Source organism: Lathyrus oleraceus, chromosome 5 (genome assembly GCF_024323335.1).
Source record: "Lathyrus oleraceus cultivar Zhongwan6 chromosome 5, CAAS_Psat_ZW6_1.0, whole genome shotgun sequence".
In the NCBI taxonomy this organism is placed as follows: domain Eukaryota; kingdom Viridiplantae; phylum Streptophyta; class Magnoliopsida; order Fabales; family Fabaceae; genus Lathyrus; species Lathyrus oleraceus.
Window position 1 is genome coordinate 379,398,791 of NC_066583.1, and position 6,793 is coordinate 379,405,583.

Here is a 6,793-nt window from a genome sequence, read left to right on the forward strand (position 1 = left end):
TGATTTTTCATTTGGTCCATTTTAGATTCATAAGGAACTATATGCCATTCACTCTTGATTCATCTATGTACATTGACCTTTTTGATCAATTGCATTCATTTGGCTTGGGAAAATTTTGAACAAGTCATGAAAGACATGTTTTATTTAAAATCAAGTCATGTTCATTCAATCTCCTCTCTTACATTACAAGTCACCATGTACACTTTCATCAAGACCATTTTACATCAGAAAACCCTAGTCTAAAATTTATAGTTGACTTTGGTCAACTGTTGACTTTTTGATCAATTAAGTTGACCAAAGTCAACCATTTTTTCTAAGCACTCATCATAGTTTTCAAAACTCTCTTTGGTTAAGTCATTTCATTGTTAACCAGCCATCATAACTTATTTGTTGTTCTTCATTACTAACCTTGTAAACCTAAACCTAACATTATGGTCATTTCCCCTTTCAACTTGTAATTCAATACACATTTTAAGAACATTCGATCAATTTTTAATACCATACACACATTCAATTTAATCATAAGACCAAGTCCAAATGGCTTTCCACATTCAAATTCAATTTTCTTTCCTTTAATGAAAACATTTCATTCAATTCAATCCACCTTTTAACTTGTAATTCAATTGCACTAACAATTCTATTCAATTCCATTTTCATAAATCCATTCAACATTCATAATTAACTTTCCATTAAACCATTAAAACTCCATAAACCATTCAATTCAAAACGTCTCCATAACAAAGTCAAATTCCACCAACATTCATTACATTCAATTTATTACAATCCCACATTCCTATTCAAGCTCAATCAACACTCCAAAATACATTTCCAATATATATAGCAAGTCCTACACTAATCTAATCAATCCCACTCCACCATTCATCACAACATGCCCAAGCAACTCAAGGTGCACCAAAGCATAGCGTTTATTTTAAACGGTTCCAACCTACAAACATACCACAGATAAGTAACCATACACCTGCATCTTTTCCCAACACTTCATAACAGGAAATTCAAAAGTATATAACCAGGATAAATTCCAGATACAAGCCATTTTCAACATACTCCACTTTGCATCATGAATTCTAAAACATGCGTGCAAAATCTAGTTAACAAACAATGCATAACTTAACAGTGAACAAATCATCACCCTGCATAATTTTGAACTAACAGCACATTCACTTACGTCAGCTTCACCCATGACCAATTAACAAGTCTCAACCAATAGCAAACAATTCCAATTTCCAATGTGAACAACTCCAAACGCAAACGAAATTAAAACTAAATTCATGAGCATTTGATAACTAACTCTAAACCATTTCATGTCATTGATAACTAACTCATTTCATTTATAAATAACTCCGAATTTCGTGAGAATTTGGAAGTAAGTTAGTTGGAATTTCGTAACTGATTCAAAATTCTATAAATTAACAACTCTGCATTCATTCATGAGGGAGGATAAAAAAATCATAAAATTACAAGCAAAGAAAAAATCATCCAAAATCATCTTCATTCATTCACAAATCAAAAATACAAACATAAAAATCTTCCTCACTCATTTCGTTTCATGCAAGCATCACAAACAAACGCGCATCAGAATCATTCTTCATCACAGAAGCATCAAAACAGAAGCATCAATACGCACACAATCGAAAACTCAGAAATGACGCAACGACAACGCAACAAAAGGAGCGGAATTTGGAGACGAAGAAGAAGCGTATAAAGGATCAATACTGGTTTTTCCACCACAGTGAAATCGATGAGTTTTCTTTCTTCTTGCTTCAATCCGTGATTTTTACATTGCGCTTTCATTTCCATTTCGATCATCGTTGAGGTTAGGTGCAATTAGGAATGTTGTTGATCGAATTCTTGGTTGATGAATTGAATTACTAAATCGATGATTTGAATCCTTAAAGCAATGTCGTTGAATTGATGAACGCGAACCATGAACAACATCTTTGGATTGATGAAAGTCTTTGAATCGATGAAAACGTGAGGCTGACTGTTTTACATAAGCGCTTTTTTTCCTTTATGTTTGTTGAACATCTGAACATTCGATTGATGATGAGAAGAAGAAAACACTGAAACTATGAGATGCGATGGAATAAGCTTTTTTTTTGGTTTGCTTCAGCATAGGCACGTTTGGATTTGTTCCATTCCAAGCTTCATCTATGAAAACTTTACTTTATACCCCTACCATTTTATAAAAGTATCAATTTTACCCTTATATATTTTTAACTAATTTATTATTTTATTTTTAAATATTTTTTAAATTTTATTTTGCGTATCAGAAGAGTTTGCAAAAGAGTTCCGATAATATTTTTTAATTTTTTTTGTGTGTACCGGAAGACTTTGCAAAAGAGTTCCGATACACAAAAATTGACTATCGGAACTCTTTCGTAATGCCTTCCGGTATATAAAAAAAATTAAAAAAATGCTTGAAAAATGAGTACCGGAACTCTTTTGCAAAGTCTTCCGGTACACAAAAATTGACTACCGGAACTCTTTTTCAAAGTCTTCCGGTACACAAAAAAAATATTTAAAAAATGCTTGAAAAATGACTACCGGAACTCTTTTGCAAAGTCTTCCGGTACACAAAAATTGACTTCCGGAACCCTTTTGCAAAGTTTTCCGGTACACAAAAAAATATTTTAAAGAATATTTGAAAAATGACTACCGGAACTCTTTTGCAAAGTCTTCCGGTACACAAAAATTGACTCCCGGAACTTTTTTGCAAAGTCTTCCGGTATACAAAAAAAAATATTGAAAAAATGCTTGAAAAATGACTACCGGAACTCTTTTGTAAAGTCTTCCGGTATACAATTTTTTTAAAAATAAAATAAAATAAAATAAAAAATAAATTAGTTAAAAATATATAAGGATAAAATTGGTAATTTTTATGAAATGTAGGGGTGTAGGGATAAATGTAGGGGTATGAGGTAAAACTTTCTTCAACTCTGTGAGTATTTCCTTCTTGTTATTTGTGGCCTGGATGGTTTTGGGCCTTAGGCCCAAATGAGGACTTTCTATGAACACCCCTGCCATGAGCCTGCATCTCTTCTCTTCTTGTTAATTAACCTAATTTAACTTAATCTAATTTACCTAATAAATATTAATTAATTTCTTGATTTAATTGTCACTTTCTATTTTTACATAACAATAAATATTTGTTAGTTTTCTTTTTCATGTGATTAATAGACTAATTTTGATTAATAGATTAATTGTGATTAATTGGTGTAAAACCTCAATTTTGACCCCAAAGATCCCTCATGCCATCTCATAATTTTGCGTTGGCATTGGGATCATACCTTGGTATCCTCTTTACCTATCATTCATTTGGTTTGTATTGGGAGAGATCACCAAACATATTTGATTGTATAATATTTTATTTTCTTTGTTTACTAACCAAAATCCAAAAATATGTCTAGTGTAGCTTTGTTTCTTTTGTAGGCAGTGTGTGTCCACCTGTGTCTCATCAAGTTCACAACTAGGTTTGAGACCCTCAATGCAAAGATCAAGCAAGAAAAAGTACACATTGATTAAAAGCATCATATATGGACCCATATGTTATTTATTTGTCATTTTGATCAAGAATTCATTAAGAGTTTGAAGCTTGTTTGTCAAGGAAGCCCTAATTCATCTAGGTATCTTGTGTTCCTTCCTCAATAGGTTTCTTCAACATTTGGTCAAAGATATCAATGGATACTTTATTGTACTTTATCATAAGCATATAGTATCCTCCATGAGCCCCAAAGAACAAAGTAACTTCAAGTTTGCAAGTTGGTTCAAGGAGGTTGACCAGAAAAGTCAACTGGTCAAATCTAGGGTTCCCTAGACCCTATCTCCTATAATTTTTGTCATATGAAAATGATTCTAAGAGAAAAATGACTCTTTATGACATTCCAAATAACTTTTATGTTGTCATCAAGATCTAATTTTGCTTGGAAAGTCATGTTTATGGTGAAAGATTATAAGTCATTTTGTCTGGACCTTAGATAGAATGTCAACTTCCAAGAATCATAACTTCCTAAATTTTCATGATACGAAGATTATCCAAGTTTCATGATCAATTTCGAGATGTCGTCTACAATTTTTTATCTTTGAGAAAGGTCAAATTCCACTTGTAAGGTCATGTACCATGAAGAAACATTATAGGTCCATTTGGGCCCTCATCATTGAACAAACAATTCTCCTCAACTTCTAAAATCCATAACTCCATCTTGCAAGCTCCGAATGGTGTCAAATTTGTGACCAAAGGAAGATTTACAATGTTTAAAAAGGAACTAAACTCATTTGAAGCTCATAGAAAGAGTTATTCAAGGTGGAAAAAGAGGTCATTTGACTTTTAACTTAGAAAATTTTCAAGTATGTTTGATTCCTCCAACTTCAAGGTAAAAATTCATCATGATCCAAGCTTCAAATGGAAAATGTTCCAACATCAAAGTTGTTCCCCATAATGTTAGCTTTTCAAAGAGTCCAAGATTATTCGATTTGGACAAGAATTGGGGGATTTACGCATGGTTTCTTTTCATGGCCCAATTTGGAAACTTTTGAACTCACTTGATAAACAACTTTGCATGGCTTCATGTTATCATGTCAACATCATTTGTGCACAAATTTGGACAGTTTGCAATGATCATTTGGGCCTAAACACATGCCCATGCACCCATGCACATGGATTTCCATTTTTGGCTCAAAATTTGAAAGGTGTAGAAATCATTTTGCATTTCCTATAAATTGAGATGCATTGTCTCAGAATTAAGAAAAACCCTTGCCCAAGCACTGTCAAGCAATCTCATAGCCACACTTGAAAGAATACCTTAAAGATTTCATTAAAATCGGGCTTTTAGTTCAACTTCTGTTTGTGAACTAGAACTCCAAGGATTCATATCCATTTTGATCCTATTCATCTCCTGCAAGCAAGAGGAAGCAAAACCAAGTGGAATTGCATCAAGATCGAGCCTCAAAGCTGCTACCCGAAGGTGAATTTTCCAAAATTTCAACTCTTCGATTCTCTCTCATTTCTTAAGATTTTGGTTTGATTTTTGGTTGACTGGAGCCCTACCAATGTAGGCATTGATACTGAGTTACTTTGAGGTTGAATCGAAGCAATTCAGTTTGCACACCTCAACTTTCAACTCCACATTTTCTCATTATAGAGTGAGAGTTGAAAGATTTGGAGGTCATATTTGGAATCCTCGTGATTTTCTCTTCAAAATAGTGTATGATCCATTAATGTTGGTGAGCTTTTGATTTAGACCAGTCTGGTGAGGTGGCCAAAGAAGATGACCGAAGCTAGGGCTCTGGTGGTGCGTTGGCGTTGTCCAAGCCATTTGATCATGATGCCACATTTTAATCTGGTCCATCCATTATTATTACCACTTGTACACGCGTGTTGACTGAGGTGCATCGTGGATGACATGTGCTTGGCCATCAGATCTGCCACCTCAATTAATGAAGGAGATCTGATGGCCCTCGTTTTCCTGATTTAATTTAATTTTCCAAATTAATTTTTTAAATACCATTTTCTTATAAAATTCATTATACTTTCAATTTTAATCCAAAAGTTATGGGACTACCACCAAAATTTCACAAATAATTTCCTCTTCCCATTTCTAATTAAAACTGATTTTTGGATTGAGTTTGATATTTTTAGAGAATTTTGTGATTTTTGACTTGTTTTTAATTGATTCTAAATACTTATGACTTTCAAAAAATGACAAAAAATTTAATCAATGATCCTTTGACCTTGTTTGACCTATGATAAATCCCTAAGCCATTTCTTTGGTGATTTGAAGGGATTTTAGGTTTTTGACCTTTTAAAATGTATTTTTCTTTATTTAAAAATTGATTTAAATTGTTTTAATTGCTTTAATATTTTATTGAGCTGTTTTATTGACTTTGTGTTGACTCAACTTATGTTTGACCTTGATCTTGGTTAAATTGAACTTTAATTTAATCAATACCATTGGATTTGGAGGGTTGATGAAGTTTGGACTTCATACCTCAAGATGAATAGATGGTATTGATCAAGTGAGTTCATCCCTTGATCAATTTGGGATTCTTTTTCACTTCATCTCTTCATCTTAATCTCACTTCTTCCCCAATCAATTTCATGGCCAATGATTTCTCAAAGATCAAATGCTAGTTGATTCATCAATGACCTTGTGTAAGATGAATCAACATGAGCTTGATTGAGATATGCCCATCCCATTTTATTTTTGTGTGTGGTATGCTTTACGAGCTTGGTTATTTATACCTTGTCTCTAGCATTCATTAACACCAATATTATTATTTCCCGACCTTAGATATGTGACTTCTACATAAGTCCAATTACGATTGCTTAACATAGTGCTAAATTTGTCCTGAAAGCAATAACATTTTTGTAAGTGAGATTGTAAGTCTCCCATTCCTCATGGTATTATGTGAAGATTTTACCTCTTTTACATTTATGAGAGCTAGTGGCATACTTATTAATTTTATCCAAGTTGGAGCCCTTCTTATGAATGATGTTTAGGTTCATATCTTCATGCGTATGAGTAAATGGTTGAGTGTTCTCCAAAAAATGACTTAAACAATTTCTTTTCCCAGTAACGTTCACTAATATATTTTTGTATTGAATTTATTTTTAATGTCATTTACTTTAATTATAATTTAAGTTCTTTCACTTTATCATTCATTGTCATTTATATTCATGCAAGTTGTTGATGTTTCAGTCATTCTCACTTTGTTCACATGAGCCATTGTATTTGTGCTTGTGATATATTTGTGCCTGTGATTTTTTCTATTTGTG